The following is a 12,136-nucleotide window of genomic DNA, read 5'->3' on the forward strand; positions in this document are numbered from 1 at the left end:
GTACTGAGGTTGTGACTGGCTTCTGAGTAGGTCCTGAAGGTGACAGAATGCCTCTTGCATGTTCCACAGGCCAGCCCTGGTCTGACCCCATGTGTTTTATTTCAGAAACCATCTCTCTGTCTATGCCCTGCTGCATCTGTTGGTCTAGGAAGGAATGTTTCATCAGTCTGCCACAAGGACAGGATTCATGGTTGCCTAGGGTAGGACATTCTTAGTGGCAGTCTCTCACGTCTGGAGCTCAGCCTTGCTGGAAATATATTCATGCCTGAACCCAGCCGTATTTAGGGCAGGAGGCAAGACACATCTCCTCATTCAGGCTACTAGCTACTAGCAGGTTCTGGAATGCTCTGATGCTGAATCCCTTGACATTAAGTCTACTGGATGCTATCAACTCTCTCTGGTCCTCTAAAGGAAGTTGAGTCAGAGGCTGCACATAGTCATGGAGAATATGTTCTGCCCACTCATGCAAAGTTGTTTGATACTTTCTTCATCCATTTAAAGGTTTCAGAGTAGCAGCTGTATTAGTCTGTATTCGCAAAAAGAAAAGTACTCCTTTTCTTTTAATCTGTTTAAAGTGAGCTTCAACACAAAAGGGTTAACTGCATTGAAAATGCCTGAAATATTAATAATAATGTGGGTGCTTTTTTATGAGTTAATAGATGTGTGGGTAATAGGTATTATAAGGATTATTGTAGAACTTAACACGCTATACTTAACCACCTGTCTGTGATCTCTGAGAGATTGCAAACAAGTTTAACTCCTTTTTTTGTTCTAGAACCAGCAGGTAGTAGCAAACACTTATTTATGTGTCCATTCCTGTCTATATTTTTATGGGTTTGGATGTGTTTTGCTGTGTAGGATAAGCATTCTGCAAAATATGATTGTTTTGTTTTGCCATGATTGTTGTTTTTGTTTTGATACTGATGAGCTGGACCAAAGCTTCACTTTGAGGGTAGGTTAAAACCTGCCCCAAACTTGGTGGAACTCAGTAAAATGTCTTGTGTGCCCTAGAAGACTCTATGAACTTCTAGGAACTGGTAGGATTACTAAATCACATACACCAAAAAACTAAAATCTGATTGAGATGGGATGGGATTTGTGTTTGGGCTGTTTAAAATGCGTGGCTATTGGTTATTTTTTGCTAGCATTAGCACCTACAAACTCATGTGAAAAAAGTGTCTTCTTTAGAGATTTCAAGACCCTTTCCCTTCAATTAAGGTCTGGAAGAGCTCTTAGCCCACATGCCTGAAACCTCGGATAAGTCCTCTAGCAAAATTAGGGAAAACCAGACATGACATTCCCAATATGTGTAAGATAAATAAATAAATAAACAGAAGAACCCATTGCCCCTCACTATCGTTTTTTTTAACCTAGAAAGCGCCTTGCAGGCCATCTGTACACATCATAAATCTATTGTTTCCTTTCCTTTGTAACCTTAAAGAGGAATAAATATATTTACTGTCTTAATACTTGATGCACACCCCACGGAAGTCTATGGAAGGACTTCCATTGACTTCACTGGGTTTTGGTTAATAAGAATCCTGTGCAGAAAGGATATATTACAGCTCCATAGTGTAACCTATCCCTTAGCTTTAATAGAAGCTTTATAAGCATGGCATATTGTGTTTTATTAGCACATTCTAATGTATTCTATTGATCACAGTGCCAATTAAAATGCCTATTGTTAAGATAAATATTCATATAGATATGCAATGGTAAAGACCTGATTAAGAAAAAGCAACACCAACAAACCTTGTGTACATTTTACATATAAGGGTACATCTAATTTAAATTAGATAAATCTGCGACAGAGGGCTGATTATAGGAAGAACCAGGTCAATGTACTTTTGTTAAATCTCTGTATAAATCAGGCACACTTTTGAAAGGTCAGAAAATGACAACCTAGTGGCCCGATCCTGCAAATGTTCTTCATTTCCTCAAGGGCACTTCTTGGTTGATTAAATTTACTGAACTGTATAAGCATTTTTGGTATTGGGCCCTGCAAATCAATTTAGTTTGTTTGTCTCTTTTAAAGATTTTATAATAAAAATGAGATTGGAAGGTCTTCACCTAGCAGAAAAATAATGACAGTGTTCCTTGTTTCCTCCAATCTCTACTCATGTAAAAACAGAGTTTTAAAATGAAACCATGCAAACTATTGCCAGTTAAGTTGTTTAAAAGCCACCACATCCATCCTTTTAAACAAAATCCTCAAAAGGTTCATTATAATTTAAACAACAGCCTTGTTGTTCAATTACATCCCGACTTAGCTTCTGCAACTCAAAAAGTTTGCAGCCAGTCTGAGAACGTAGAGACTAAACGTTCTTAGAAATGTGCCTCTGAGTAGTTCTTTGCTATTAGTCGGTGCCAGCTCTGTATTTCTCACTATTAGAACAGTTTGACTAGTTTGCCTTAAAGAATAGGTTTCCTTCCATCCTTGACTACTGATTATGGGAATGGGTGTTTTTGGAAATGCCACTAGACAGAAAACCATAACAAGGCACAGATGTGGTGTTTGAGATATGGATATGGGAACATTTACCCAAAGTGAGGTGACAATGAAATTTATAAAGCTAAAGGGGATGCTGCTTTGCAAGTCATATTAGGCCCCACAGACTTGGTTAAGATTTCAGTGGAAAGGGTTGGGGTGGGGAGATGTGGGAGCAGCAGCATGGACTGAGCTGAGGCACTCATCACAGTGGTAAAAAACTTTGCAGTCGTCTGGAGAGGCGGCAGTTTATCACAGGGGATAATTTTACTGCTGCAGAATACAGTAGCTTTTTTGTTGTTTTGTTTCTCAGAGCAGGAATGAAGGGGTTCATTTTAAGCCTGATGCACAGGGAGTTGTTAGTTGGAAAACTCTGTGTAACTCCGGACGCAAAGTATGGAGAATCTATCCTGAATTGTGAGCTTGTAACAGGAAACCTTTATCTTTGGTTCAAATGTGAACACAATAACTCATTAAACAAAATCTTGACTTTTTACATTTACTTTCATTTAGGGAGAAAAAAACAGATTTGTTTCTTTAGTTATTTACAGGACCAGCTTAGTTTTTTTTTTTAAAGTGGATTCTTTTGCCTCTTGAAAAAGACTTCAAATAACATTTGTATTAGCTAAATTTTTAAATGGACTCTTACATTGGCAATACTATTAATCCCCAGTAGTAATCAAAATCTGTGCTTTAGAGCCATTATGCTGCTTAGCAGCTGAAAGAAGAAAAACCAGGCTACATTGTGTACCAGCTCTGTTATCCTCTGTTAAAGCTCATCTTGGGCCAGTTAGCAAAGTCTGAAATTCACCAAACTCTCAAGAAGGCAGACTGCTTGAGATCATTTGGGGGCACTCCTGGAGCTCAGAGAGAATTCCTGAGTTTACTGGCCCTACATGATATTTCAGGCATCTCTTGTTTCCGTGGGTATGACCTGTTGCTGAGAGTCAAGCCACTATGTAAACAAGAACAACTTCAAACTCACAGTGTGCTGCTTCCCCGAGCAAGTGGTCATTTGTTCCAGTTTCCCATGACCACATTGCTGCTTGGGTTTGCCGTTCAGAACTATATTCATTTCAGCATGAGTGTTAGACAAAAGGGGGGATGGATTAATATATGCTATATTAAGAGTGCTAACAAGGTAATATTATCCATTATTATATCCCTTTTCAGCATTTGAAATCATCTTATTTAAAAATACATGCCCAGATATCCAAACATATGTAGCCAACATCCAGCTTGGGAAATACTTTCCTTATCTATTAGCAACATTATATGACTTTTAAACTCAGGGAGTGTTACCAATTTCTGTATCACTTCCATTCAAAATAACTTCTTTTTTATTGCATTTAGAACTCTGCAACTGAAAGGCAGTAGAGAAAGGCAGTATCAGAGAGTGGTTCACATTATGCTGAATTGTATAGTACCTTGACATTGTGAATGAACCTTTGGAATCTTTGAAAAGAACATCAAGGAAAAGTCAGTTTCTCATGTGCTGAGGAAAATATTCTGACATGGTGATAAGTGAGGTGAGTTCCAAAATCATGGCTTGAAAATGTTCTCAATGACTGCTATTTCAGCTGTCCCAATCCACAGACTGGTATTAAAGTAGACTGGTAGTAAAAAGAACTGACAGGCTTTTTGTACCGGAGAAGCTTAGGACTCTCACTAGGTAACAGTTACAGTGAAATAGTTGTGGACATTTCCAATCGTACGTATTATTAGAGGTTTCGTTTTTACAGACTAAGAGATTTTTATTTAATATAAACTGGTGGCCAGTTTTAATCTGTGACACATATATAAATCCAGAGCAACTACACTGTAATTAGTGGAGTTACTCCTGACTTACATCAGTGTAACTGAAATCAGAATCTGGCTCTAAGTGTGTGGATCTCCTGGAATTATAGAGGTTAGGAATTTATAAGCCACATTATCCACCCTGATAAACTTGCATTCATGGAAAAAGCATAAACAAGTATGCTGTACGTTTTATTTTAAGACATTTTGAAAACCTTCTTTAAATGTGAACATGCCATAGATTTTAAGAGTCTGGCTGTTGGCTTCCATCGGAATTGATAGGGGTGAAGGTTCCTTTTCTTCTCTCTGAAGAACCTTTAAGCTTAACCTTTTTTAAAACATGGGATCTGTTTTTCTGTTTTCAAACGGGACACATTTAAAAGAACTTTGTTATTTAAATTTTAAAATGTAACATCCTCATGTTAAGTAATCAATGAGACGTCTGCAAGGTACTCTGTATTTGTGGGTAGTTGGGATACCTTTGACTCCAGTACCATACTTTACATGCATACGTAAAGGATGTAGATGTATGATATGAGGGCCATGTCCTGCATCCATTAAAATTGGTGGGAGGCTTTCCATTGACTTCAGTGGTCTTTGTGTCAAGCCTCAAATTCATACTTTACTATGTGATGCTGCTTGGCACAGAGGTCTGTGTGCTAGAGCAGTGGTTCTCAACCTTTCCAGACTACTGTATCCCTTTCAGGAGTCTGATTTGTCTTGTATACCCCCAAGTTCCACCTCACTTAAAAACTACTTGCTTACAAAATCAGACATAGAAATACAAAAATGTCATAGCACTCTATTACTGACAAATTGCTTACTTTCTCATTTTGTCTGTATGAAATTTTAGTTTGTACTGACTTTGCTAATGCTTTTTCTGTAGCCTGCTATAAAATCAGGCAAATTATCTAGATGAGTTGTTGTACTCCCTGGAAGAGCTCTATTGTACTCCCAGGGGTACACGTACCCCTGGTTGAGAACCACTGTGTTAGAGAAAACTGCCCTCCTAACAATAGCATCATTTTAAGAACAATTTTAGCCCTACCCTCTCCCCTTGCTCTAACTACGGCAGGAGACAATACAACCATTCTATGCCCTAAACTAAGCACACTCCCAGTCAGTGTAGTATGTTAACTACAAAGTTGTTGACAATTTCCTTCCTGTTTAATTACCCCTCCCCATAGCGATATGCCAAGAGTAAATGGCAGTGGGGGAAGGGAATGCTTCATTCACTCAGGGATTGCACCAACATAAATTCACCAAAGTATACTCATACAGAGCCAGTAATCATAGTAGCCAAGCGGTCCAGGCCTAGCAATTAAATATAAAAGCCTGTCTTTGTACAAGGAGACTGTCTATATTTTGGAAATTTCCACCACACTTCCTTCTGAACTACTACTTTGCTCAAAACATCGGTGCTGGCATGGCAGCATGATCAGTAATAGTTATGCTGGCAAAGGAGTGGCCATATATTTTTTAAGTACATCAGAAGCAGGAATACTGCCAAACAATCAGTGGGCCCCCTGGATGCTCAAGGTGCTTAGGGAGCACTCAAGGAAGGCCAGGCTGTTGCAGAGAAGCTAAATGAATTCTTTGCTTCGGTCTTCAGTGCAGAGGATGTGAGGGAGATTCCTACCCATGAGCCATACTTTTTAGGTGACAAAGTTGAGGAGCTCTCCCAGATTGAGAACAAATTGATAAACAGTAATAAGTCACCAGGATCAGATGTTATTCACTCAAGAGTTGTAAAGAAACTCAACTATGAAAGTGCAGAACTACTAATGTGGCATGTAACCTATTGCATAAATTAGCTTCTGTACCAGAACTCAGGTGGATAGCTAATGCAACACCGATTTTTAAAAAAGTCTCCAAAGACAATTCTGGCAATTACAGGCCAGCAAGCCTAACTTTAGTACCAGGCAAATTGATGAAAGCTATAATAGAAACAGAATTATCAGACACCTAGATGAACATGATATGTTTGGGAAGAGTCAACACGGTTTTTGTAAAGGGAAATCATGCCTCACTAAATCTATTAGAATTCTTTGAGGGGGGTCAATGAACTTGTGGACAACCGTGTTCTAGTGGATATAGAATACTTGGACTTTCAGAAAACTTTTGACAAGGTCCCTCACCAAAGGCTCTTAAGCAAAGTAAGTAGTCATGGGATAAGAGGGAAGGTCTTCTCATGGATTAATAACTGGTTAAAAGATAGAAAACAAAGGATAGGAATAAATGGTCAGTTTTCAGAATGGAGAGAAGTAAATAGTGGTGTCCCCAAGGGGGTCTGTACTGGGCCCAGTCCTATTCAACATACTGAATGATCTGGAAGAAGGGGTAAACAGTGAGGTGGCAGATGATTTGCAGATGATACAAAACTACTCAAGATAGTTTAATCCCAGGAAGACTGCGAAGAGCTACAAAAGGATCTCTCAAAACTGGGCAACTGGGCAACAAAATAGCAGATGAAATTCAATGTTGATAAATGCAAAGTAATGCACATTGGAAAACATAATCACAACTATACATATAAAATGATGGGGTCTAAATTAGCTGTTATCACTCAAGAAAGAGATCTTGGAGTCATTGTGGATAGTTCTCTGAAAACATCTGCTCAATGCAGTCAAAAAAGTTAACCAAATATTAGGAATCATTCAGAAAGGTAGAGATAATAAAAATAAATATCATAATGCCTCTATATAAATCCATTGTGCTCCCAGACCTTGAATACTACATGTAGTTCTGGTCACCCCATCTCAAAAAAGATAAATTAGAATTAGAAAAAGTAAAGAGAAGGGCAACAAAAGTGATTAGGGGTATGGAACAGCTTCCATATGAGGGCAGATTAAAAAGACTGGGACTGTTCAGGTTGGAAAAGACTAAGGGGAAATATAATAGCGGTCTATAAAATCGTGAATGTGGAATGAATAAAGAGGGGTTATTTACCCCTTCAAATAACACAGGAATCAGGGGTCATGTAATGAAATTAAAAGGCACATAATGCACAGTCAACCTGTGGAACTCATTGCCAGGGGATGTTGTGAAGTCAAAAGTATAACTGGGTTCAAAAGAGAATTAGGTAAGTTCAGGGAGGACAGGTCCATCAATGGCATTAGGCAAGATGGTCAGGGATGCAACTCTGTGGTCTGGCTGTCTGACTGCCAGAAGCTGGGACTGGACAACAGATGATGGATCACTCAATAAATTACCCTTTTCTCTTCATTCCCTCTGAAGCATCTGGCACCAGCCACTGTCAGAAGACAGAATACTGGGTTAGATGGACCATTGCTCGGACCCAGTATGTCCATTCTTATGTTCTCATGTTAAATTAACCCACCCTGAAGAACTACAGGCTTTTAATTCAACATGAGTGAGCTGTCACTTTCAATTTGTTTGGTTTTTTTTGCAAGTCTTTTTATTATCTGTTTCCACCAGAGTTTTCATTCTCTATTAGAGATCAGCTGCTGTGAGCAAAAGTCTGATACTCAATATAGTAGTCATGGGTGGTATACCCCTAGTGTTACGTGAAATCTGAGAAACTTTAGCCTTTAAGATGCTGGAGCCTTTCATTTGGGCTTTGTCAGGCATTTCAAGAATAGCATGGATCTTCCAATATAGGTCCTGGAACTTGTGGTGGGGGGAAGAGAGCCAGTAGTTTCACAGCAAATGATGTTATGATATTAGCAGTGTTGCAAACCCCAAGGTTTTCAAAACTCCTGAGTCAGGCCCCCAAAAGTGAGATTTAAAAGTTTTTAAAACATTGAGATTTTAAAAAATGAGTTACATCCTGGTCCTGTTGAAGTCTATGCCATTGAGACATGTCAGGATTTTACCCAATATATGTTTAGTTCCTTTTATTCTCTTTCTGACTTTTGAGCATTTGGTATCAAATTTTCAAGCTTTTCTCTATAATTAGGTAGGCTAGAAACATGTTTTGTAATGAAAGCTGACAGTCATGTAATCCCCTGATTCCAGGAGCTGAAGCTTTAATAAAAATATCAAATATATTGAGACTTGTGATAAAATTACAAGAATTGGCAACACTGAGTGGGACAGGCTTTTTATTATTTTATTTCAATAAAAATAATTCAATATGCATCACTGTTGCATATTAGTGCAGCAAATTATTTTTATAAAAACTTTTTCAAATCCACAAGGATCTCATTTAAGATGTGACAAACAATATCTTCTATCAGAAAAAAGAAACAAATAGTGAATAAAATTATGTTAATGCAATGTTAAAGTTGCAGAACTAAAATTAATAAAGGCAGAAGACGTAAAAGCTGTTTCCTAAAGTTCAATAACATTAACTTAGCCATATTGAGTGAGTTCTATTCTGTGGCCTCTATTTAAAACATAGTCCCTGGTTCTGCAAAGACTTATATATGTGCTTAACTTTATACACCATGGGTAATACCATTGAAGTCACATAAACATTAGTATTTTGAGGCCTGTGTGCAAAAAATGGAGCGTCAGGACCTCAAGTTAGACAGTGAAAAAAAAAGCACGAATTACATAATTACATATCTTCAATATGGCTGAGTAAACGTTGCCTTAGAAGAGTTCACTTTTAAAGTTTATATTATATATATATATATATATATATATATATATATATATTTTCCCCCCAAGGCTACTTTTAATCGCTTGATAGTCCATATATGTATCACATAAACTTTAAAAATGAACTCTTCTAAGGCAACTTTTACTCAGCCATATTGCAGATATGTAATTATTGTAATGCGTGCTTTTTTTTTACTGTCTAACTTGAGGTCCTGACAGGACCTCATATATATATGAAAGGGCTGTCAAGCAATTAAAATATTAATAGCGATTAATCACACTGTTAATAATTGAATACATTTTATTTAAATATTTTTGGAAGTTTTCTACATTTTCAAATATATTTATTTCAATTACAACACAGAATACAAAGTGTACAGTGGTCACCTTTTATTTTTGATTACAAGTATTTGCACTGTAAAAAACCAAAAATACTATTTTTCAATTCACCTAATGCAAGTACTGTAATGCAATCTCTTTACCATGAAAGTTGAACTTACAAATGTAGAATTACATACAAAAAAACTGCATTCAAAATAAAACAATGTAAAATTTTAGAGCCTACAAGTCCACTCTGTCCTACTTCTTGTTCAGACAGTCGTTCAGTCAAACAAGTTTGTTTACATTTGCAGGGGATAATGCTGCCTGCTTCTTGTTTACAGTGTCACCTGAAAGTGAGAATAGGAGTTCTCATGGCACTGTTGCAAGATATTTATGTGCCAGATGCTCTAAAGATTCATATGTCCCTTCATGCTTCAACCAGAGGGGACATGTGTCCATGCTGATGACGGGTTCTGCTTGATAACAATCCAAAGAATTGCAGACTGACGCATGTTCATTTTCATTATCTGAGTCAGATGCCATCAGCAGAAGGTTGATTTTCTTTATTGGTGGTTCAGGTTTTGTAGTTTCTGCATCGAAGTGTTGCTCTTTTAAGACTTCTGAAAGCATTGTCTTACACCTCGACCCTCTCAGATTTTGGAAGACACTTCAGATTCTTAAACCTTGGGTCGAGTGCTATCGCTATCTTTAGAAATCTCACAGTGGTACCTTTTTTGCGTTTTGTCAAATCTGCAGTGAAAGTGTTCTTAAAATGAACAGCATTTTCTGGGTCATCATCCGAGAGTGCTATAACATGAAATATATGGCAGAATGTGGGTAAAACAGAGCAGGGGACATACAGTTCTCCCCCAAGGAGTTCAGTCACAAATTTAATTACGCATTATTTTTTTATGAGCATCATCAGCATGGAAGCATGTCCTCTGGAATGGTGGCCGAAGCATGAAGGAGCACAAAAATGTTTAGCATATCTGGCAAGTAACTACCTTGCAGTGCCGGCTACAAACGTAACATGCAACTGCCTGTTCTCACTTTCTGGTGACATTGTAAATAAGAAGAGCGCAGCATTATCTACTGTAAATGTAAATAAACTTGTTTGTCTTAGAATTGGCTGAACAAGAAGTAGGACTGAGTGGACTTGTAGCCTCTGAAGTTTTACACTGTTTTGTGTTTTAGTGAAGTTAAGAAACAAAAAATAATCTACATTTGTAAGTTGCACTTTCACGACAAAGAGATTGTACTACAGTACTTGTAGGAGGTGAATTGAAAAATACTATTTCTTTTGTTTATCATTTTTACAATGCAAATATTTGTAATAAAAATAGTATACACTTTGAGTTTTAATTACAACACAGAATACAATATATATGACAATGTAGAAAAAATCCAAAATATTTAATAAATTTCAATTGGTATTCTATCGTTTAACAGTGCAGTAAAAACTTCAATTCATCGAGATTAATTTTTTTAAACGTGATTAATTTTGGGGGGTTAATTGCGTGAGTTAACTGTGATTAATTGACAGCCTATATATATGCACTTGATTATGATTATATATATTTATTATGATTTATTATATATATATATTATGATTTTTATATATAAACTCATAATTTTGTATTTAACTTCCAAATTTTAAAAGGGGAAAATAAGGTGGGGGGAATGAAATTCACTTGAGTGCACACTTCTTGAGTGCAGATATAGGTAAAGCCTGATCCCCAGTACTGTCTACCCCAGCCTTACACCATACAAGGATTTCCCTGTGTGATAGGAATAAGCTGGCTGGTTAAGCGAACCCACAGCAATTATGAATGTAAAAACATATGTTACAAAAATATTTATTATTCATAGATTCATAGGCCAGAAGGGACCATTCTGATCATCTAGTCTGACACATATAATAGGCCATAGAACTTCCCTCAGATAATTCCCTTTGAACTAGATCATATCTTTTAAAACACATCCAATCTTTTTTTAAAAATTACCAGTGGTGGAGAAGCTACCAAAATCCTTGGTAAATTGTTCCAATGGTTAATCACCCTCACTGTTAAAAATGTGTGCCTAATTTCCAGTCCTAATTTGTCTAGCTGCATCTTGTGGCCCTTTCTCCGCTAGATTGAAGAGTCCATTGTCAAACATTTGTTCCTCATGTAAGTACTTATAGACTGGGATCAATTCACCTCTTAACCTCCTTTGTGTTAAGCTACATAGATTGAGTGCCTTGACTCTCTCGCTGTATGTTTTGTAATCCTTTAATCATTCTTGTGGCTCTCCTCTGAACCCTCTCCAATTTGTCAGTATCCTCCTTGAATTATAGTATTCTTATTACCACCATAATAACACTTTGCACTTCTATAGCACCTTTCATTCAAGGATTTTAAAGCACTATACCAACACTAATTAATAATAACCGTGTGATCTTGACATTATCTCCATTTTACAGATGGGGAATCAAAGAAAGTGAGGTGAAATGGTGTGTTCGGAGCCTTGGCTGCAGTAGAGTATTTTGATGTTTCAGCCACCCTGGCAACCCCTCAGCATGCCTGTAAAATGTTTCATGTCCTCACAAAATATCTTACCACCATGCACAGATGTTAACACCACCCTGTGACTGCAGTTGGTGTGAGCAAGGCGTAAGCACTCTCCTGCGTCCTACAGCTGCTCACTCTGCCTATTTGCTGTGCACAGGAAATGCAAATGTTGCTGCTGCAATGGTGCAATTTTTTGTCCCAGCACAATCCCACTGTGCTCCTATCTATCCTTCAGTGTCTAGTCTGCCATCTGTCAAATAGGTCCAGAACACAGACAAACCACCAGCCCATAGTGCTGCGAGAAACAGACTGAGAAACTGCAAACTAAAACTTGGTTAGCAGCATTAAAACAGAGAAAGCACAAAGAAAAATGTGGTCAACAGACACGCTTCCACCCACATAATGTTCTTTGTTG

Source organism: Lepidochelys kempii, chromosome 5 (genome assembly GCF_965140285.1).
Source record: "Lepidochelys kempii isolate rLepKem1 chromosome 5, rLepKem1.hap1, whole genome shotgun sequence".
Taxonomy (NCBI): domain Eukaryota; kingdom Metazoa; phylum Chordata; order Testudines; family Cheloniidae; genus Lepidochelys; species Lepidochelys kempii.